Raw genomic sequence first — 25,317 nt, 5'->3', positions numbered from 1 at the left:
AAGCAGTAATAATCATTTATTTAATGGGATTACTGGGTTAGTGGGACGGTTATTCTCCTTGAAAAACTGCATGTGATAAGTTATAATTTCTTATTTACCGTGCCCATTAACTTTTGCCTTAACTACTGCATGTCTGACAGGTGTAAATGTCTGTTCCACTACTTATTAACTGATGTCACGTGGGGTGTCTAAGTAAAAGAGATAAAAGACTTTTAAATCTTTTATTTTCATTCTTATTCTACTCTTTCTCTTTTCTTATTCTCTCTCACATTTTCTGACGGTTTCTTTACAGACATTTTATCAAACACCTTACAGGCAATTTTATTTCTCACTTATTTCTCATGGCACCCAAGGATTTAATTGTTTAAGGAGCCAAGTTTGTACCAAACAACTATGATGCAATCTTGATCAAGGCTGAAGCTCCATTAGATTTGCACTTTGTGCAAGATTTCTTAGCAAATAGTGAGATTGGGTATGCTTTGACCTAACCTCAAGCTATTTCAAGCCAACAAGTACTGACGTTTTGGCGGACTGGGCATTTTGATGATGGTGGTGCCACTGGTACTCCATGCATCGTATTTGAAGTAAATGATGTTGGGCATGTGGTTACTCCTAGAGCAGTTCGTAAAGCTCTTCACTTACCAGGAGGCTGTACATTCTCAATAGTTGAGGACCCTGTTCTACAGCAGCTCATGGCCAGTTTGGGCTATGAGAGCAGTTTGGGAAAGCTTGGACAATTGAAAAGAGCAAATATCAGGAAGGAATGGAGCTTTTTCTTCGATTGTATCACTAAGGCATTCACCAATAAGTGCTCCAACTTTGATGCCATTCCAATCATGAGTCAACAAATCGGGTATGCTCTTATTCATCACACTCACTTTGATTTTGCAAGTGTTGTGCTAGGTTTCATAGGGGATAGGATGACAGAGGATAGGAATGTAGTATACTTTACTAGATTCTATCAGCTTATATATTCTTTTTGTTGTGCTGGTGAGCCCCAACCTACCACTGATTTAATTTCACCCTTTCAGCTTACAAAAAGGGCTTTTAATGACTTGTTAAATGCTGACATAAAGAAACAAGTGGTTAGACCCTTACAGATACCTCAGTTAGTGAAACAGATACTGGTAAATGCTGATCCTCAAACCTACACATCTGTTTACCCTGATGTTCAACCCACCAACACATCCCAGCCACCACAACAGCCATCAGAACATACCACATCTACCCAAACACCTCAACCTTCTCAACCTCAACCTACTCAACCCTCAATCAGGACATATTTCAAACCATCAAAGTCATCTCAACCTCAACCTTTAGCACATCCTGTGCAGCCTTCTTCTGCTAGAGCAACAACATCAAGATCTAAGAAAGTTTCACAGCAGAAAAGAAGGAGGATCATCTTGAGAGATGAATCAGATGATGAGACACAGGTTCAACCTACAGAACCTGTTATTACTGCAGCTGAGAAAGTCTCTTCTCAGAAAGATACAGAGACTGGGAGTTCTAGGTCCCTGAAAAGGCCTAGAATAATTAATTCTGATGATGCAGCTCCTACAGTCTCCTCAAAAGCTAAAAGATTTAAAACATTAGCAAAAAGGCCTGCAGATTCTGGTAAAGGAATGGAAGCAGCAGCTAAGGAAGGGGGTCAGGAATCTCTGATCTCACAAGACCCTGTTGAAGCTCATAATTCTTCAAGTGCTGATCCAGACCTTCATGCAACTCATCACTCTCCACTTCATGAGCCAGAAACAACTCATATTCCCATACCTCCAGTATCTCCAGTACATGCTGATAACCAGGGGCCAAGTGATGAAATTGACATCCATAACTTGGAAGTGCCTCAGGTTTTGTATCTAGAAGCTCCACCAACTTAAATCACTCCACCAACAACACCAATTCTAGATGCTGATTTTAATGAAGATATTCCTTCTACACTAATTCTGAATCTGGATGATGAAAATCAGAATTTAGGTGGGCATCAAGGTTTGGCTGTTGATCAGAACTTAGTTGGAGATCAGCACTTAGAGGATGATACTATTCTTTTATCAGAGGATGCTGATGATGCTGATTCTATAAGTTCTGATGTTGCTAATATTGAACTTACTGGTGAAGCTGCTGTCAATGTAGATGTTGATGCAGCTGGTCCATCAGGACATGCACCTCAACAAACTGTTCATAAAGCTGACTTAGTCAAGAAGTTTGTTACAGGGGAAGCACCAGTACCTTGGAATGAAACTCCTAGAGGAAGGGAGTGGTCTAAGGAATGGAACAAAGTTAATTTTGTTCCTTCTTCAACTATACTTGAGGAGCACTTAGCAAAAGCTGATGAGATGCTAGTCAATGATGATTTCAAGACACAGCTAAGAGTTACTGCACTCAGTACAAGACACCTTCAAGGTCAACAATCTGTAACTCAGGCCAAGGTGGACAAAATTCAAGAATCTATCAATCAGCAATATATGGTTGCCAAGCTAGACAAGAAAAGGTTTTTCAAACCTACTTTTGACAGAATTGAGTACATTGAGAAAACCCAAGAGAAGCAACAGTCTCAGATTGATGAAATTTTGAAGAACCAAGCTTCTCATCAAAATCAACTCAATGAGATCCAATCCTCAGTGGAATTGCTTCTCTCTCTTCTTTTACCTGCTGATGCCAAAAAGGGGGAGAAAGTAATTAAGTCCAAATGCAAAACTGTTAAGACACTGAAGGGAAAGGACGATTAAAAAGATGACCAGGGAAAATCTGGAATGGGTGGAGGTCATGGTCAAGGTAAAGGTCTTTCATCAAGCAAAGCTGGAACTACAAGTTGAAGAATAAGTTCTGATACTGGGAGAAGAATAAGTTCTGATACTGGTAAAAGGATAAGTTCTGATGAACATCTGGAACTTGATGAGGAAAATTCAAGACAGATATTTCTGAAAGAAAATCCAGGAATGGACTTTGAGAGTCTAAATGAAGAAGAAGCTAGACTTAAGTTAGAAAAAGTCAACTCCAAATCTAAAGCTTCTGTTGGTGAAAAGAAACTTCCTAAGGCTAAAGGCATTGTGATAAAAGAAAGGACAAATCCTGAGGCAACCAAGGCCAAATCACAAATGGAGATAGATCCAAGGTCCAAGGGCAAGGAAAAAGTTGATGAACCTGTAAAGGTTTATGTGCCATTTATGGATAAAGAAATATCTGATGAAGATTCTAGTCTTACTCTGATACAAAGGAAGATTTCTCAAACAACTTCTAACATGGCTCAAGTTGTTCAGAGTCAAGATATAGTAAGTTCTGATATGACGATGAAGCAAGCAACCTCTGACATAGCTCAAGTTGGCTTGATATCAGAAGATAAGGAAAAGGAAACCTCTGACATTGCTCATGTTAAACCTTCAAAGTTACTCCTACCAGGATTCACCAAAGCTATAAAGACTCAACCTTTGAAGACTGCAACAAGTGGTTTTGAAGCAAGAGTGGTTACAGGAAAAGAAGCAAGAGATAAATCTGGATTGGGTAGTGCTGATGAAAGAAGAATACATAACATAACCAATGATCCAACTTCTTTAAGTGAACCAGGTGTTGGAGCAACTCCTGAAAGATTGAATCAGCTTGAATCTGTACAGATGGTTTACCATACATTCTTGAAAGAACACATCTTGTTATATTTTATGACAGATGGAAGGGTATACCATATTAAATAGAATGTTATACCACTGAAGTATTTTGAGGAACTAGAACATGTCTATTCCTACTTCAAGTGAAGAACAGATTAACAGATAGTGCTGTAAATTATGTGAGGACTCAAATTCAGAGACAGAAGAAGCTTTATTCTGTAAAGTCTGATAGCACATACTGTCCTAAGTACAGAGATCACAAGGGTGATATTGTCAAGATGAAGCCTAACTCTGCTAAGATTATAACTACCTTTCTGGGTTATAAAGATGTGGAATTCAATCTTGAGTCTGACAAGGCATATTTAATCAGACTAGATCAGGACATAAGAAAAGCTAGAATAAATGATCTCATAGCTGCTATCTTTCAAATTGGTGAAGATATAGTTGAATTGAAGAATGATAAAAGGAGGATGGTTAATGAACTTGAATATGTTGAGAGATGTTTGTTAAAGAACTATCTCAGAACAACTCCTGATATCAAAGAGATCAGTAATTGAAGCCAAGTCAAAGATCTATAACTGCTTAAATTCTGATGTGTATACAGACTGAAGCTGTTATCAGACCTTGAGGATGGTAAAGCTACAAGGACTGTAAGTTGTAGTTATCTAGTCAGATTTTCATACATTTGTACTTAATGTTTTTGACATCATCAAATATCTGTTAAACTTGTATATTATGCTAATTTACAAGTTGGGGGAGATTGTTAGATATATTTGATAATGTCATGTCTAATATGATTTGTGTTTGGTTTTCAGATCTTATTTAACAGGACAAATCAGTACTTATACTGGAGTCAGGACTTAAGATATCAGAACTTAAGTTGTCAGAACTTAAGTTATCAGGAGATATTTATCAGGAGATAATATCAGGACTTAAGGAGATTTTCAGATAAGGAAGGCGGCTAATTGAAAGGAAAGAAGATCAAGACAAACGTAAGAAGAGATATGCATGAAGAAGGAATTCTATGAAGAATAGAATACTTGGAAGAAAGGATAACTAGTTGATATATTTTAGGAAGCAGAATTATATTCCATATCAATTAGAACATTATCTTATAACTGTGTAGTATATAAACACAGACATAGGGTTTACACTATATGGGTTATCATAATCGAAGTTATTGAAAGGCATATGTCATAGCCTACTCGTTTATTCGAGTATTTAACTCAACTCAAATAAGAATGTAATAAGTAAATAGTGGATCAATCATCAGAGAGATCTCACAAAGTAACATCTGTCAAAGAATAAAGAAACATTGTTCATCTGCAGACTTGAAGATTCACTGGAAGAAGTTCAAGAATTTGATCATGCCTCAGTGATATAAATCAAGATCGTGGATTTAATCAAGTGACAGAGATCTCGTCAAGGTATCATTTATTACAAGGATTCAATCAGAACAACAAAGTCAAGATATGAAGAAACGTCACAAAAGTTAGTCACTCATGAACCAGACAGTACATCGAGTGTCAGCATTGAAGTGACGGAATTGATTCATAAGTCTCAGTGACTTTCAGAAGATTGACAGAAGAATGGTTGCTGCTCAGGGTTAGTATTAATTCTCCATTAATTAATTAAGTCATATAATTTAATTAAGAAAATAAATTATATCTGCAAGGATTAATTTATTAATTAATTGAATTAAATTGATTAATTAATTTAGAATTAATATTAAGGAATTACAGAATTTTAATTGGTTTAAAATCTATTTAAATTGAAACAAGGCAAACTGATTGTATTAGTATGACAATCGGTATGACAATCAATAGTCATACCGAAAGTCATGCTAATTCATTAATTGTCTTGTTAGATTAAAAAATCTGTTATTAATCTTTGCAAGACAATCTGAATTGTACTTATGTAACAATCGGTATGACAATCAATTGTCATACCGAAAGTCATGATGGTTCAAAGGATTGTCATTGCAGTTCATTTGCATTCGGCTGTTTACTTAAAAAGAAACAAAAGAAGCAGAAGACAAGATCATCCAAAAACTCAGCAAAAACAGAACATACAGAAGAACAAAAGAGAAAAAGAAGCAGAAAAATATTACATCTATTCTGCAACTTCAAGATCAATTTCTAGATTGTAAAGTTATATCCAATCAACTAGAAATACTTATCTTGTTCTTGTGTATCAATCTAGCGGATTAAAATCCCTAGAACTTAATCTCAAATCGCTTTTAGCATTTGATCTTTTAATTACAAAAATAGAAAAAGTTCATGTCGAATTTATTCTAAATTTGTAATAATTGATTTGAGATTAATCCCTTGTAACCGATACCGTAGTTGTAACACCTTTCAAGTTTAATAAAAGTTTTATTTAACTTGAATTTTGTTTCACAATTTTATTCCGCATTTTATTCGACTAAACGGTATTGTTTGCATTCAACCCCCCCTTCTACAAACAAATTGGGACCTAACAATTGGTATCAGAGCCTTCTGATTAACGTACAAATCTAGATCCTAGACTTTTGTGTTTCTTTCACTTCTTGAATTTTTTATTCACTCAAAAAATTCATAATGACTACACAAAAAGTTGGAACCGTTAAAATTCCACTTTTCGATAAAGAAAATTATGTTATGTGGAAGAAGAAGATGCTACTGTTTTTACAGGTTGCTAATCCCAAATATTTGCAAGTGTTGAAGAAGGGTCCAAAAATACCTATGGTTATTGAACCAGAGGTAATAGAAAATGATGTGGTGATCACCAAAGCGAGAACTTATGTGAAGGATCCTGAGGACTTCTCTCCTGCTGAAATAGAAGAAGCTTCCCTGGATGCTAGCCTTCAATTAATCTTAGTAGATTCCCTTAATCCCCTAATGAATAGACATGTGATGAATTGTAAAGATTCCAAACATATCTGGGAAACTATTGAGATTATTAATGAAGGCACAGAGGAAGTTAGGGAGAACAAACTAGAAATCCTAACCTCTGAGTATGAATACTTTAAATCCAATCCAGGAGAAGGAATCACTGAAGTGTTTGAGAGGTACAATGCATTGATCAACAACCTGAACATTAATGGTAAATACTATTCCATCAGGGAGGTCAACAAAAAGTTCCTTTTGACACTGCCAACTCATCTCGAACATAGAATCACTGCCATAAGAGAAGCAAGAGATCTGAGTGAGATTTCTTTGGAAAGGCTCTATGGTGTGTTAAAGACTTATGAGTTGGAGCAGATTCAGCAGAAGGAAGTTTACGGGAAAGGAAGAGTGGTCAGCACGTCTACTGCTCTAGTAGCTGATGAACAGCAACAACAACCACTATATCAACAACAATCTCAACAGTCCGATAGAATGGTACAGTCTTCCAAGGTTGAAGATAATGTGATAGTAGCAGAATTTGATTCTCCTACTACAAATCAATCAGGAGATGATTATTATTCCTTGGAAGAACTGGAGCAATTGGAGGATGAGTCAATGGCCCTGATTGTCAAGAGATTCTCAAATGTCAGATTCAAAAGGAATCCCAAGTTCAAGTACAAGTCCAACTACAACAGATTCCAGAAAGGTGGATCTTCATCCTCTAACACCAGCAGTGGTGGGTATAAAACAGGGATGGTTGATCGAAGCACCATTCGATGCTTCAACTGTAATGAGTTGGGACACTTTGCCACAGAATGCAGGAAGCCAAAACAAGCAAGGAAGAACTCTTACGATTCTAATCAGAAGAGTAAATCTGAAAGGGCGTACCTGGCAAAGGGAAGAAGCTGGGATGATACTGACAGTGAAGATGAAGAAGTTGGGAATCTTGCTCTCATGGCTAGTGATGCAAGCACCTCATCGTCAAGAAAAGAGGTAAAACTTTCTGATGCTGAAATGGTTTATCATCTAAGAGGTAACTTAGATTGTGCTCGTCGTGATAATGAATTGTTAAATCAACAAATCAAAGACCTTGAGAAAGAGGTCAATGAATTAAGACTTGTGCACATTAATCAAGATAAACTTAAAGATCAAGTATCTTTTCTAGAGAATAGAGTTGACTGTTATAGACAACTCGAAACTATTCTCAAAGACAAGATCACCGGTCTTGAGGCTAAGGTTAAAGCTTACTTTAATTCTTGTTCGAAGTCCAAAGAGTTTTACAATAAGCAAGCTGTTAATCAAACACACGGAATAGGTTATGATTACAATGCTGCTATTGGAAAATTAGGCATAAACTCCCCTCCTCGTGTATGTGCTAAAGGCAGGGAAGTACCACATGTGCTTAAGGGTGTTGATGAACCCCTCTATAAGGAATCAATTGTTGAACCATTTGATGAGACCTCTTTTATTATTCAAGAAGAAATCCGTGCTGAAGATAATGCTAATGGGAAAGCTGTCTCCAAGACAAGTGTGTCAAAAGTTCCAGTCAAGGTTGTGAAAGCAACTGAGACTAACTCAGACACACATGAGTTGGATAACACAAATGCCATGTCTACCATGCATAAGTTGCCTATTGTTAATCCTTCTCATAAAGCATGTGGTGTTCCTGATTGTATGTCTTGTGCTTTTAATCTGTTGTTTGCTTATTTTAATGGTAAGCATGTTTCTAATGATAAGACTACTCCTCGTCAGCATGTGAATAATAGAAAGCATGATAGGTCTAAGACTGCTAGTCCTCCTAAAGCTAGAAAGGAGACATTTGTGCCTAAGCCTAAACATAAATTTGATAAGGCTGTTTTAAAGGTCAAATGTTCAGTCATTGAGAATGTTGAGAATAGTGAAATTAAGAATGTTGTTTTGCCTGATAAAGGCCAATTTTACAAGTATGCCGGACCCAGCCAAGCTTGGGTTCCGAAGAAGTTCTAATCCATTTGTATTGCAGGGCATTAAACAGGTACAACCGGTAGTGTGGATTCTTGACAGCGGATCGTCAAGACATATGACCAGAGATAGAGCCCTGCTATCAAATGTGGTTGAGAAAGCTGGCCCAGTGGTTACCTTTGGAGATAACAGCAAAGGTTTAACGGAGGGATATGGCTGTTTGCAAGCTGGAAATGTTATCATTGAAAATGTATATCTTGTGCAAGGACTTGAACACAATCTGCTTAGCATTAGTCAGTTCTGTGACAACGGCTACAATGTTTTATTCGACAAGCTGAAGTGTCAGATTCTGCACAAGAAAAGTGAAAAACCCTCCTTAATGGGAATCCGGAAAGGAAATCTGTTCATAGCTGACATGAACTCTGGAAGCAATCTTGAAGTCAATTGTTTCTATGCAAAGGCATCGTCAGATGAGAGTTGGCTATGGCACAAGAGACTTTCCCATCTCAATTTCAAAACAATGAATTCTCTTGTCAAAAGAGAATTGGTAAGAGGTCTGCCTCAGCTGGAATTCTCTCCAGAAGGACTATGTGAGGCTTGCCAGAAAGGAAAGTCAAAGAAAGCAAGTCACAAAGGCACTGACACATCTTCCATAACTGGTGTTCTGCAATTATTGCACATGGATTTATTTGGTCCAGTTAATATCCTTTCTATGTCAAAGAAGTGTTACTGTCTTGTGATAATTGATGACTATTCCAAGTATACGTGGGTTTTATTTCTTCACTCTAAGGATGAAACACCACAAGTTGTGATTGATCATATCAAGATGATTGAGTTAGATTCTAACGTCCCTGTTAGAGCAATAAGGTCAGATAATGGAACAGAATTCAAGAATGCACTTCTCAATGGATTCTGTACAGACAAAGGGATTACCAGACAATTTTCAGCTCCTAGAACCCCTCAGCAAAATGGAGTGGTAGAAAGGAAGAATCGTACATTGATTGAAGCTGCAAGAACGATGTTAAATGAATCAGGTCTTCCAATGTACTTTTGGGCTGAAGCTGTCAATACTGCATGTTATACTCAGAATCGAACTCTAATCAACAAAGACTTCATGAAAACTCCTTATGAGATTTTGAATGAACAGAAACCTTCTATCAAATACTTTCATGTATTTGGTGCCAGATGCTTCGTGCTCAAGGATGGAGATGATCGTCGTGGTAAGTTCGAGGCAAAGGCATATGAGGGTATTTTTGTTGGATATGGAAGAAGATCATATAGAGTGTATATCATTGATCAACACAAAGTAACTGAAAGTGTCAATGTTACATTTGATGACACTAAACTCCCTAGTATCCAAACTGAAGATCCTTCTGAGAAACTGAAGTTTGATGATACGTCAGATTCAGAGTCAGAACATGGTCAAGAACCTGAGGTTGTTGCTGGTGAAGAACCTGTTAATCCTGATGATACTCAAGGTAATAGTGATGGAAACTCTGGCAACAATGGAGATACCACTGCTACTGACGGAGAATCTTCAAGTCAACATGGCAACAACTCAGGGGGAGATGCTGAAGGATCATCTAGTAGGACACAACATCACAATGAATTTCAAGGCGAATCATCAAGATCAAATCTTCCAAGACAGACTGTCTGGAATAAAGCTCACCCTTTTGAGTTGATTATTGGTGATCCAGATGTTGGAGTCAGAACTAGACGTGCTACTCAAAATGAGTGTCTGTTCTCAGGATTTCTTTCTGAGATGGAACCTAAGAAAATTGAAGAAGCACTGACTGATCCAGATTGGGTGATTGCTATGCAAGATGAACTCAATCAGTTTGAAAGTCAACAAGTCTGGAAACTGGTACCTAGGCCTGTACACAAGAAAGCTGTTGGTACTAGGTGGGTATTCAGGAATAAACTAGATGAAGATGGTGTGGTTACAAGAAACAAGGCAAGACTGGTAGCTAAAGGGTATTCTCAAGCTGAAGGTATTGATTATGATGAAACCTATGCTCCAGTGGCTAGACTTGAGGCCATCAGGATATTTCTGGCATTCGCAGCATTTTCAAACTTTAAAGTTTATCAAATGGATGTCAAGAGCGCCTTTCTGAATGGAAAGCTGGATGAAGAGGTATATGTAGAGCAACCTCCTGGTTTTGAAGATCCAGATCATATGGATTTTGTCTTCTTTCTTTTCAAGGCTATCTATGGGCTAAAACAGTCTCCAAGAAAATGGTATGACACTCTCTCTGAATTTCTTATTGAAAATAGCTTTATTAGAGGTGTCATAGACAAAACTCTCTTTTCTAAAAAACATAAGAATGATACTATATTAGTCCAAGTCTATGTGGATGATATAATATTTGGGTCTACTAATGATAATCTCTGTAAGAGATTTGCTAAGTTAATGCACAGCAAGTTTGAAATGAGCATGATGGGAGAGCTGAAGTTCTTTCTTGGATTACAAGTAAATCAAAGATTAGATGGAACATTTATTTGTCAATCCAAGTATCTCAAGGAACTCCTCAAAAAGTACAATCTAGAGGATTCTGCATCAGCAAGGACTCCATCAACTACAGCTGTCAAGCTTGGACCATGTGAAAACTCCATTAAGGTAGATGTCACAAGCTACAGAGGTATGATTGGCTCGTTACTCTATCTTACTGCAAGTAGACCAGATATTATGTATGCTACATGTTTATGTGCAAGGTTCCAAGCGGATCCTAGAGATATTCATCTCGTTGCTGTTAAACGAATCTTAAGATATCTTAAGGGAACACCAAATCTAGGTATTTGGTACCCTAAAGAATCTGGTTTTAACCTTGTCGGATATACAGATTCAGATTATGCAGGAAGTGTTGTTGATAGGAAAAGCACCTCAGGAAGTTGTCAATTCCTAGGAAGCAGGCTAGTCTCATGGTACAGCAAGAAACAGCAAACAGTTTCCAACTCAACGGCCGAGGCTGAATATATTGCTGCTGGAAGCTGCTGTGCTCAGATCTTGTGGATTAGGAACCAACTACGAGACTATGGCTCTGTATTGAACAAGATTCCTATTTTATGTGACAACACAAGTGCAATAGCCATCACCAACAACCCTGTGCAGCACTCGAGGACAAAGCACATTGACATCAGGTATCATTTTATTAGAGAGCACGTCATGAATGGTACTGTTGAACTATTTTTTGTTCCAACAGAAGAACAAATAGCAGATATTTTCACTAAACCACTTGACGAATCCACATTTACCGGATTAGTTGGTAAATTGGGCATGTTGAATAGTTTTAGTGATTAATTTAGTTAATATCTGGAATCTGTTCTTGAATGAATTTACAAATGAATTTTTCATAAATGAAAAATTCATCTGCAAATTTATTTTATCATTTTATCATATTTCTTGCTTATTTCTATGTAATATATATTATCTTATCTATTTTTATTTTCCCTATTTGTTAACTTAAAATATCTCAGAATATTTTATTTCCTCTAAAAATATTTTTCTATGAATTTTATTTGCTAAAATTCAATAGAAATCTATTTTTGAAATAAAAATAATAAATTCTGATATATTATCTTTGTTTCTGTAAAAATTTTAAGTGTTTATTTCAGTTTTACTATCTTGTAATATAGTTTCAGTATTCAAATAGAAGTCTGTTCCATTTATTTTATTTTATTTTGTTTTCTACTGCAATGACAATCGGCAAGACAATTGAATTGTCTTGCTGAAAATCATTTCAGTACTTATATATATATATACTTATTTTCATATTAATTCTGTGTTTATTGCTGGTATGACAATCGGCAAGACAATTGAAATTGTCTTGCTGAAAGTCATTTCAGTGTAAATTATGTTAATTATGTTCTTCAGTATAGTTTTATACTGGCAAGACAATCGGTATGACTATTGGATTGTCTTGCCAGTTATAAACCATATAGATAATTATTTTCATTTTATTATTATACTGGTATGACAATCGGTATGACTATCAGATTGTCATACCAGTTATAATTTTAATAGTTATTATGTTATTTCTTTTCCTTCTTTTTGCCTGGTATGACAATCGGTATGACAATCCCGGATTGTCATACCAGCTGTTATATAAAGGCTTTTGCTGTTTTGTTTTAAACCATTTCAACATAACAGTTCATTTCAAAAATTTTGAACAGTTTTTCTCCCTAATTTTTCTCTCTTCTCTCTCTTCGAACCAAACCAACAATCTGTCTTCTTCCTTGCTCGAGTTTTTACTCAGCACACAAAATCATCACTTTGTGATATATACATACAAGTATATATATAAAGAGATGCTGTTGAATTTTTCTTAAATAAAAATCAGTTTGCCCCTTCAAATTCCAGTTGTGTTATTGAATTTGAACCTTTTATTTTAATTTTAATTTCTGATTTGTGTCTTTTGGTTTGTCAAAACTGTGTTTGTGAGTTAAGAATTTTAACGAGATACATTACTGTCTAAATTTTTCGATTATAATTAATTTAATTCGAATTATTAAATTAATTTAATTAATTCGAATTTTCTTAATATTATTCTTAAAATTCTGAAAAGCTTGTGTCTTATTATTATTTTATAAAATGGCTCTCAATTTCCAAATTGTCGCGCATAATCAGGTTGGTTATTTTAATCCGTAAAAATGTGATGTTGAAAAATTTAAGCCATGGATTAGATTTTTAAATGACCATTCGATTGTTAGCTCTGCTATTAAATCAAATGTGATTTTAAACGTCGATCTACTTAGACTGATTTGCACAACTTCTACTGTGGCCGATGATTCAAAATCTTTTTCATTCACCATCGCAAACACACAGTATGTAGTTGATGAAACAGTCGTCAATCGTGCGTTAAATTTTCCACTAGACAGTTTCTGTAATTTACCCTCTGAAAATGATATCATAAATTTTTTCAATGCTATTCACTATCAGGGGGTGATCAATTTAACCAAACTTTCTAAATCAAATTTGGTGTCTGAATGGGATATATTCTTCGATACACTTTCCAAAGTGTTTGCCAACTGCACAAAATCTAATTTTCATAACATTACTTCCACCCTGCAGTATATTGGTCTTGCGGTTGTTTTCAATCAAAGGATCAATTTTGGCAAACTACTTTTTCCCATTCTCTTGAGACGTCTAACTTCTGCTTTACGTGATCATTCTACAAATCGTAGGGTATCATGTTACTATGCTCGTTTTCTTATGCTTATAGCAGATCATCTACTCACCCCTGAACACAAAGCACTTTTTGCTAACTCTGCTGTAACCGAACCCCCACCAGTTAGCAAAAAGATTTACACTCGCCAAGACACAACCTTCAAATTTATGCAAGTTCCAGTACTTGTATCTGCTTTCATGGCCAATTATATTCCCTTACCTATTTTTAATCTTCCCGGCCATGAACAGCAACCTCAACCTCCAGTGGTTCAAGCCACCCAGGCTCTTCCATTACAGGTAGTAACTCCTTACTCTCACTCTCTTCCTACTTCTGTTGTAAGACCCTCAGTGGTTGATAGGACTGACCATGAAGTTGTAGAACCACAGCTTCAATCCCAGGTCATAGAGCCAAACACAGAGTCTCATTCTATCTCAACCTCTCCCCCACTGTCTAAAATGTTACCCAGGAGATTACTAGGAAGTAGTACATTGTCAAATATGAGTGAACCCTCAGCTCTGCCTCCTCCTAAGAAAAGAAAAACCTATTCTGAGGCATCTGAAAGCCCATCCTTGTCCTCCCAACAGGACATGGACTTTGAAATGGCCAATGAACAGTTACTAGAGGCATTCTCTCAACAGGATGCATCTATTGAAATTCGCCATAGGGCCATGGCATCTTGTACTGAGTCAAGCACAATTCCATTACTCACAATGGAACCATACACTTCCCCAGATCATACTCAGGACACACAGCGAGGAGTGCACGTAGAGTCGGTTACAGTGCCTGCCATAGTTACGGCAGAAGAGCAGTCACATGCTTCAGAGGGAAAATCTGACTCTCCGCCATCTTTAATAGAGTCATTTTCTCCCCTCCCAGATCCAACACCTCTGGCTCCCTTCTGGGATTCTCCACTCGCAGATTTATCTGGAGAAAGTGGAGGGCAACTCGGTCAATCTATCCCTGAAGCAATTCAGACATCTATTCCAAAAGATTTGATAGTATTGACTGAGGATCGGGACTCGCGAATTCCCATTGCACCACCACTGACCTCTCTTGAAGAGGCTAGGGTGATTTTTAATGCAGGTACACAAGAACAGCAACTGGAAGACTCCTCACGAGCAATCATATTGAGAGAAACACATGCACGTGAGATGAGTGAACCAAACACGAGTGAACTTCAGGTGAGAGCACACACAGACACTGATACTGTCAACCTGTTAGCTCAGATTGCTGCCCTGAAAGAAGAACTTGCTAAAAGTCAAGCTGAAGCTCAAGCATTTAAAGCACAAGTGGTTGAACAGTCTTCTTCTTCCACCTCTGTCAATAATCAGCTTGCAATCATAAGGAATGACATCTCAGATTTAAAGACTACTGTAATACCAAAGCTCAATTCTATTCAGGACACTCCAAATTTATCAGCTGATGACATATCCAACTTCTGCTCCCTACATACAAGAATGACTTCTCTTGAAGACCTCGTTGAGATGAATCATTCACTGGACAACTCAAGATTTCTAAAGATAGAGACGGGCATGGAACATCTAAATGAAGGGATGAAGCACTTATATTACATGATCAAGAATTCTCATTGCCCTAATGAAGAACAAAGAGCTTATTTTGAAGGACCGTCTGGTGGAGGATCAGGCTCTGGAAGTGGTGGAGGTTTCAAAGGAAAGTCAGCAGAGGATCCCTCAACTAAGGGGGAGAAGAAAGGGAGTAGTACCAAAGGGAAAGAAAAAGATACTTCTGCTGGAGATAAAGGAAAGGCTGATGATGCCTACTACAGTGGAGAACAGGATGACTTCGATATTTTTGACATTCCCACTGAACCAGTTCAGGAAGATAAAGATGGGTTATTTGAAGCTGAAGAAGAAAGTGATTTTGAAGATTGGGAAGAAGAAGATACAGTGGATCCTAGGTTTGAGAAATAATTTCAGAAAGAGCAGTCAGAGATGCAAAGAAAAGAAGCTGAACTCAAGAAGGTCTCACAGATCATTGACAGGAGAAAAGACATACAAAGAATAGAAACTCTTCAAAAGCAACGTCTTCATGACATTAAAGCTCAAGAAAGGAGAAGAGATGTCAGACTAAAGATTGGTGAAAAGTGGGATGAAGCTAGGAGAGTACTCGATATGCCTCAGCTATGCACTAACAATGATAGGCAGTTCTTACATCTTCTTGACAAGCTGGAAATCTCAAATCCTAACAATGATATGTACATGAATGCTATCAAGACTGAAGTCTCAAGGATCACAGCTGCTTTTGATAGATCCCTAAATGAGATGAGCATTTTTGTATACTGTCAGAGTGAAGGATCATTCAAGGTGTCACTTCATCTATTTGAGAATCGTTCGTTGTCAGAGATTTGGGTTCTTTTAAACAAAGTCAAAAGAAGCTCAGAATTGAATGAAGTTCTTCGGGAAAGGCTTAAAGAGTTTGCCAGCAGGGCTAGTCCTCAAGTGGTCAACAATCCTCATCAGGTGAGATTCTTTAAGTCTGATTGTCTTCAAATCTGTCAGCTAGATGTACAATCTCTTAAAGACTACTCAGCTAAGCATCTGGTCTGGATGGAACATCATTTGAGAACTGCTGGATATTCATCCATGTTGAAGACTCAAGCTGCTGACTTGATTCAAGCTTATTGTGAAAAGAATGTTAAAAGGTACAATCAACTCAAGAATAAGTTGAAGTCAGTTGGAGTTCAACCAGTCAGACCTGCAAGCTTCACTTCAGAAAAAGATCGTGTCTTTGACAAGGAATTGCTTCAAGATTTAGAAGAAGGTGAAGTCAGAAGAGAAGACAACTAAAGTCAATTAGCTCAAAACTCAATGTAATATGATTAGAGCGTTATGAATCAAGATAGACTAATGTAGTTATATGTTCAGGCTAGAGGAACATCTATCTTGTATTCACTTGTAAATTTCATTTGGAATCTGGAAAATGTTAAATATAATCCAGAACTTTTCTGCTACTTACTTTACATTACTGTTTATATCTTTTTCTTATTTGTTAGTTGAGTTATCCTCTAGGTATTTGTTGTTATTGTCTAACAAGCAAATAGGGGGAGATTGAAAGGCATATGTCATAGCCTACTCGTTTATTCGAGTATTTAACTCAACTCAAATAAGAATGTAATAAGTAAATAGTGGATCAATCATCAGAGAGATCTCACAAAGTAACATCTGTCAAAGAATAAAGAAACATTGTTCATCTGCAGACTTGAAGATTCACTGGAAGAAGTTCAAGAATTTGATCATGCCTCAGTGATATAAATCAAGATCGTGGATTTAATCAAGTGACAGAGATCTCGTCAAGGTATCATTTATTACAAGGATTCAATCAGAACAACAAAGTCAAGACATGAAGAAACGTCACGAAAGTTAGTCACTCATGAACCAGACAGTACATCGAGTGTCAGCATTGAAGTGACGGAATTGATTCATAAGTCTCAGTGACTTTCAGAAGATTGACAGAAGAATGGTTGCTGCTCAGGGTTAGTATTAATTCTCCATTAATTAATTAGGTCATATAATTTAATTAAGAAAATAAATTATATCTGCAAGGATTAATTTATTAATTAATTGAATTAAATTGATTAATTAATTTAGAATTAATATTAAGGAATTACAGAATTTTAATTGGTTTAAAATCTATTTAAATTGAAACAAGGCAAACTGATTGTATTAGTATGACAATCGGTATGACAATCAATAGTCATACCGAAAGTCATGCTAATTCATTAATTGTCTTGTTAGAATTTTTATTAGATTAAAAAATCTGTTATTAATCTTTGCAAGACAATCTGAATTGTACTTATGTAACAATCGGTATGACAATCAATTGTCATACCGAAAGTCATGCTGGTTCAAAGGATTGTCATTGCAGTTCATTTGCATTCGGCTGTTTACTTAAAAAGAAACAAAAGAAGCAGAAGACAAGATCATCCAAAAACTCAGCAAAAACAGAACATACAGAAGAACAAAAGAGAAAAAGAAGCAGAAAAATATTACATCTATTCTGCAACTTCAAGATCAATTTCTAGATTGTAAAGTTATATCCAATCAACTAGAAATACTTATCTTGTTCTTGTGTATCAATCTAGCGGATTAAAATCCCTAGAACTTAATCTCAAATCGCTTTTAGCATTTGATCTTTTAATTACAAAAATAGAAAAAGTTCATGTCGAATTTATTCTAAATTTGTAATAATTGATTTGAGATTAATCCCTTGTAACCGATACCGTAGTTGTAACACCTTTCAAGTTTAATAAAAGTTTTATTTAACTTGAATTTTGTTTCACAATTTTATTCCGCATTTTATTCGACTAAACGGTATTGTTTGCATTCAACCCCCCCTTCTACAAACAAATTGGGACCTAACAGTTATTATTCATTGTAACCCTAGCAGCTCTCGTGATAATTTGTTCATCACTGAGAGAGGACAGTTCCATATTGTAACAAAGTTTAATAAAGTTTGTTTTCTGTTACTTGTGTTCTTTAATTCGATTTGATTGTGATAAATACTATATTTAACCCCCTTCTACAGTGTGTTTGACCTAACATAGTATGTGAAAGTATTTATCTAGATTTTAAATGATTATGTCAGCCTTTTCGTCCGAGTAAAAATACCATTTATCTTGAAATGAAGGAGATGGACCTTTTGACAAGTTTTGACTTGAATAAATACTTAAAATATATTTCTTAATATATAAAATATATTTGGATGTTAGGAAATACTTTTGAGTATTTTTGAATAATTTTCTCCAAGAAATGCTTATTTTACGAAACGGGAGAAAATTACTGTAAGTATACATGAAATGGATTATACACCTGGATATTAATATTCCAATCATGAATATTAATGCTCTTTGAATAAAAACTCTTTTGATATTTGTAGAGATATATTTTAGAGCGAGGAGTAAAATATTTTGATATAGCACGAGTCTTCTAAAGAATATTTTTGATATATTCCTTATTCGAGTTTGTTGCCATATTCTTATTACAACACAGATCTAAGAAATATCATATCTTGATATTTCTTATTTGATCATATATCCTTAGAGATATATTCCATAATAGATATATTTTGATATTTTGGAAAACTGGAATATCTCTTTTATATTTATATATATGTGATATTAATATGTTTTAAAAGAAATGATTTTTCTAGTTTCACTTTTTGACTTTGATTTGGATCAATTAAACTCATGTCTTAATGGAGAGAATATAGTTGTAAATAAATTTTATATTTATTCGTACAAATACCAAAATAAATATCATATCGAAGATATCCTTTCAATCTTCCCTTTTCTGGTATTTGCCAAACAAACATAAAATTTAATTTTGCAAGTGTGTGCTTCCCCTTGATGTATGCATGAATTTTTGAAGAATATTTTGCACATAAAATATTTAATTACTTAGAGACTTTAATCTCTTCTTTAAAATCCTGTAAAATAATCTGTTAGATGTATCATAAAAAATATAAAAGCACAAATAGATCTTTGTCTAGCTAGCAAAACTTAAAATCAGGGTTTCCAGGTTCTCTTCCCATTTTTTGGGACATGCCAAAAAATATATGTAGTGTTAAACAAAAATTTCATCTAATCTTTTAAGGCATGGTATTTAGTTCAAAGATTTTTCATGAGAAAGAAATGTTTATGCATGCATGTTTTGATTTAAAAGTTAAGCATGTATTCAGAATTGTGACCATAACATGCACTTTGACTGAGACAAAGATATATTAGGGTGTAATTTAAGATCTAATTCTGAGTATATCTATTAGTAGTGAGTCCTTTTTAATTTTATTGATTACCATAGATTGTGGTCATACAGTTTTTATAGGGAGACTTGAATATATGATAATGTGATTTATCCATCTGTTTGAACTAGACTAATATCAATTATTAAGTCGGTTTTTGATGCTATTATATTAGCATAGACGCTAAAAATTGTACAGAATTTTTGATAAACACATGACTCAATTTAGAGAGATTGTATGCAAAGCCAAGTCTGTTCTTTTACAAACCATAAATTAACTTAAATTAAGAATTACAAACCCTTAGTGTGTTATAATTTTAGAGCACTTAGCTGCATTTTGATTGTGTCAAACACAAGTTACAAGCAATGTTACTAACACGGTCTATTTCATGTTACACAGTCGAAGATCTAATACATACTATCTTTGACATTTTCAACTTCTTTGACTTATTGACATGTTACAAGATTTAATCACTAATATAATGTTTACATAATTGGAATCCTAATACATACTAAGAAACCAACCTTTCAAAACAAGAACTATCATAAATACAAACTACCTTGTGAAAGAATTATATGTTCAGATTTTTCTAATAAAATGTACCAGAATAATATATATTAATACTGAATGCTAACTTCATTTTTACAAACTCGAATGATTAATACATCATAATACAACCTTTTAAACTGAATAGAAACTATAACAGATCAGTATTGCAGAATTACACATTTGAGAATCTAATACAGACTAAGGAGTTATCCTTTCTAAACAGTCAATCAACTGTACAACTTAAATCAACCACTATTAGAATACAATGCCCTCTAGTAAACTTAATACAAGACATACTGTAGGGGTGGTTTGGTTTTTAAACTCAATATACCACTCTTGTGTGAATAGGAAATAAATGTAGTAGGGAGTGAGTAACTTACCTTTTATACCTTGAGAAGATCTTGTTGGGCTTTGAGGGAATTGAGTTGGCCATTCTTGCATTAGGAGTTCCTCAGGTACAGGTGAATTTCTTGCAAGTTTGTTTTAAATAGAACACAAATACCAGCCATCTATATCTGTCAACTTTTATTTGAATGGTACTAATTCAGCTGCAGAGTTATCAGAAACTTGTAAGTGAAACAAGATAAGAAAGTTGCACATGACATTAGGAGTTATTGGATATATTTGACAAGTAAATATATCACAATATTTAATTTCTGGATATTAACTTCTTACAACTGTGCAAAGCGTCTGACATTTAGTGAATTAGACTGTCACTGAAGAAGAAAAACCAAGATACATCAAGCTAATTTACAAAATTCTAACACAGAATTTCCAAGAAAACTGTAATTGATATATTAGACCATATCAAAGATTATTAAGATACATCAATTATGAATCCTGCATAAAAATGGTGATAAGTGGATTTTATATCCATTTAGAATGCTTCATATCGGCTTAAGTTGGTAATTTGACCTCAAGTATGTGGTTTTTTTAATGCATTTTGTGTTAAGTATGTGCAGGGCTTTAGTTGGAGGCAGGAATGGAATTTTATATGCTTTTATATTGATAAGAGATCAGGAATTGAAGTGTGACCTCTTGCGAGAAGATTAGAATGAGAAACGAGAATTCTGCAAGAATTTTTTTGTTACGACCGGTATCTTCGTGTAATATATTTGTGGATTTGGTATAATATTAAAGCCGAATGAAAATATATTCAATGATTGTACGTTTGTGTGAGTACAAATTTCTGCATTATAAATTTGCTTTATGTACTATATGATTTTTCAAAGCAAGAGTTTATTTAATTTCTTTATTTTTGATTTATAAGGAATATTCTAAGCCTTGGAAAAATTTTCTTTTAAAAGGTATTTTGTTCACAAATTTTGAAAATGATTTTATAAAGTCTCTAAAAATCCAAGTTATTTTATGGTATCAATTTTATAATTTTTGAACTTGTATTTTATTTTATAAAAATAAATCATTATAAATTTTAATTGTCATATTTAGCAAATTACAAGAAAGCCCTTGCATGCAAACCACCCTCTCATTCTTTTCAAGGACAAAGAGGACAATTCCAACCCCACTAACTCTTATTTTTCTAGCCAATTTCCTTCTTTACCCTTGCATGCAAATTGAACCAAGTTCAAGTGGAAGGCTAATCATGTCAATTCCTAATTCCACTCACTTTTGTCAATATAAAAACCATAAAACAAGAAAAGACATGATCATTTTCACTCATCACCCACACAATACTCATTCTTCTCTCCCTCCTCCTCCCTCACTCTCGGCCCTCCCTCTCTCACTCTCGGGTTTAGCCGAGAACCACCCCCCTCCCCATTTTTCTTCATTCCTCCACCAAGCTTCTACTCCTTATACAAGTAAATATTATTTCCCATACCATGATCATTCATATTTCAAAGAGTTTTGAATAGAAAGATTAAGTTTTGAAGTTGCATGTTAAGGTTCTAGTTGAAACTCAAAGTACAACCTTGATTCTTGTGAGTTTAGGGTTATTTTTGAGAGGACTACAAGGAATGGAGAAGTGTCAAGTCTTGAGAGGGAAACTCTTGATAATTAAATGGTCATTCCCATCCATTTCATTCGTCCATGACCATATGGGAGCCGAATGAATGGTCCTTGAGATCATTCTTGTTATTTTGCTCAAATTTTGCATGTTTATGTGATAATGACTTGAATTTTGTGGTGAAAATTTGATAAAACTCCTTGCATGCTAAGTGATCATCTATGTATAGCTCATGCTAGACTTGCATGTCAATTTTATGGTAGAATATATGTAGAAAATGTGTTGTTTTGGTTTGCAAAACCCGAGGACATGCATGCATGTGGATTTCTCTTAGAATGTTGCAAGATTTTGATCATTTGGAAAGATTTTGTTAGTGAGCCATAATTTTAGTAGGAATAATGTGTTAATATTGATTTATGCTTCTTGTTGCATGGTAATAATTCGTGGTTATCTTTTATAAAATGCATATCTTGTGGTTTCAAAAACTTAATGATTGGTGAGTTGAGAAATGTGATCTCTTTTGTTTTGCCATAATTGTACCTTAGGTAAGGATGATCTCACCCAAGGTTATTTTGAGAATAAGGGAGTTAGTTCAGTAGATTACCATGTATAAGTCTTGGTTTAAGTATTGGGATGTTGGTAGTTGAGTTTGTCAAGTCAAAACCTTGGAGAAATGAGAGTTATAGTTTCTGCAGAAAATCAGTTTAGTACCCTGAGGTTTAGAGTGAGTTTTGACCATGTCATTGATGTGCACTTTGAGGCCCAAGCCACCAGAAGTTAGTATTGGGAGTATATAAAAAGTTTTAGGAGTTGGTTGGAGGTTTGCATGTCTTTTGGTTAGGTGCACAAGTAGAATAACAAAATCTGTCCAGCAGGGGACAGTTTTGTTGCAACTTAGAAATAGGAAGATTTGACCATGTCATGGGTAGGCCCTCATTAGGCCCTATTGGGCCTTAGTTAGAGGGAGTGTCAGAGAAGTTTTTACAACCATAGTTCATAGGATATGAGTTAGAACCATGTGTCACAAGTTAATTCAAGTCAGGGCGTTTTCTGCCCAGAAAAACAGGGGAACCTTGGACTTTTAGCTTAGGCCCAAGAAGGCCCAAGCCAGGCCCTTGAGCCACATCAAGTTTGTGAGATGCCCTTAGGTCAGGAGAGCCTTGTGTAAAAGTTTTGAAGGAAAACTTGTAGTTTAAGAGTGCCTAATGCACTCAAGAAACTATAGTTGTCATTCTGAAATTTGCACCAGTGAGCGCTTTCACTTATCACATAGTTTTAAAACACTTAGAAGTGAGTATTAGGTCGACCACCATAGTTGTAAGATGGTATAAGGTCAGTAGAGCTAAAGGCACAAGTGAGGGTCAATAGATTTTGGATAATTTAGGAAAGGCACATCGAGTTAGGAAGCCAAAATTAGAAGACCTTGTCTGGTTTAGCGACCAAGTGACTTAAGATGTGAGTCGAGATCATCCAAGCCTAGTGTTGCATTATGGTATATATGGTGTTATTTGGTGTTAATATATGATATGTGAATATGTGGCTATGTGTGTACTTTTGTAATTTAAAAGTGAATATAAAATTAAGTGCGTATAGGCCTAAGTGCCATCCGTGTTTAATTTCAAGTTGTAAATAGGTTAAGATGGTAAGAATATATTATAATGAGGATTATTATTATTATGTAGGATCTCGAGACGAGGGAAAACTTGCCATAAAAGTCGAGTGAAGCTCCAGTTGCTCCTACCAGTCAGACCAGACCAGCCTTTCTCAAGGCAAGTGATTCAACTTGACCTTCGTATTTGCTATAAACAGTTCATATATATATATTTATGCAATTATCCCGAGTCATTTGATATGTTTTAAATCAAGCGTATCTTTCGTTTATCTTTGAATTTATAGAAATGTCATGAACCCTCGAGTATGTATTGCAAGTAGTTCAAAAGCCTTTTCATGATAGTTAAATGCCATGATAAAATGAAGAGTTGATATATTACTTGATTGATCCTCTTGATTAACATGCTGATGATTCCTAAGTATTGATATCTCATCCTGATACTTGAATCCCTATAGAACCTTACCTTGAACCCTGAAAGTCAGAAACTTATCAAAGTGATCCCTCATTGATTGATACCCCTCTTTCTTATCCTAAAGCTTGACAACTCTGATATATCCTGAGCTAAAGAATCATTTCTTCATACCTTAACACCCATAGTATTCATGAAGCTTATCTTCTTGATGATCCAACATATGTACCTTGACGAGAAACCATTACTTTAAGCCCAGTTTGGCATTACCCCTTTATATTATCCATTAGTCTCACTAAATTTTCCTGTCCAAGTTCTGACATATGAAAACCTTTTGGTTACCCTAATAGAGTAAAATTTTGTAAATCATGGCCCTGAGATTTAGTACCATATCTCCCGTGTTTCGAGTTGATCTATAATCCCTTAATAAAAAAATGTTTATTGTTAAAAGAGATTTTGTTATAATTCGGCATCAGTTTTTGAAATAAATAAAATATGGATTTTCAGTCCCAAAGGGGGATAAATGTTTTCCTTGAATAGTGGATCTAGACTGAGACGCGAGTCCTTTCCACACTTATATTAGGCTTAAAAGTTGCCTAGGGATTCCCGTTAATGTTTTATAACCCAGCGAGGTTCGTGATTACTTCGCGGCTGATCATCGGCTGTAATCCGTAGCGTCATAAAATGATTTTGATTATGACATGATTTTAAAATTGTTTTGATACAAGCAAAATGATGCCATCTCACATAGTTTTATCTCTCGTTACCATTGGTTATGTCTTGCCATTGTCATTCTTTCATGTATATCTCGATTTATGTTTTGTGTCGTACTATTAGCACTTGTTGAGCATTTGGCTCACTCCTTGCTTTACCCTGATATTCATCTAGCAGCTATGGTTAGATTCAAGCAGACTACCCGTAAGACCTGTGATGCTGATGCTTATGTTCGAGCTTAGGTAGAATAAGTAATAATAGTTTGTGTGAGGACTCGGTACTTTTAATCAGATGTAATAGTTGGTAGTGTTGGGCTGTTCCAAACCCTAAACTGTAAGATCTTGGAGTTGGTTGTGTATTCTTCTTTTAAAATGTTGTAATAGTTATATTTAATTTGCTGTTTAAGTTGGGGGCGTGACAGGTTTTGGTATCAGAGCTACGGTTTAGAGTCCCTGGACAGCCCAAATAGGTTATAGGATATATGTGTAGGTTATAGATAATATGCGAGAGAGTAGGTTAAGTAAATTATTATTAATACTCCTCTTATTGGTTGTCGGCAAAGGGCGCATTCCTCGTCATCCTCTGGGTCGGACGACACTATTGCTTTCACAGTGTATGCTGAGTTGAGGCGTGAGTTCGACATGCTTCAGGGCAAGTACGACCGACTGATAGACCGACTGAAGAACGTGTATCCGGACAGCCGAAACTACAAAGGGAAGCCCAAGGAGCATATGAATG

This window comes from Apium graveolens, chromosome 5, assembly GCF_009905375.1.
Source record: "Apium graveolens cultivar Ventura chromosome 5, ASM990537v1, whole genome shotgun sequence".
Lineage (NCBI taxonomy): Eukaryota > Viridiplantae > Streptophyta > Magnoliopsida > Apiales > Apiaceae > Apium > Apium graveolens.
This window is presented reverse-complemented; position numbering follows the sequence as displayed.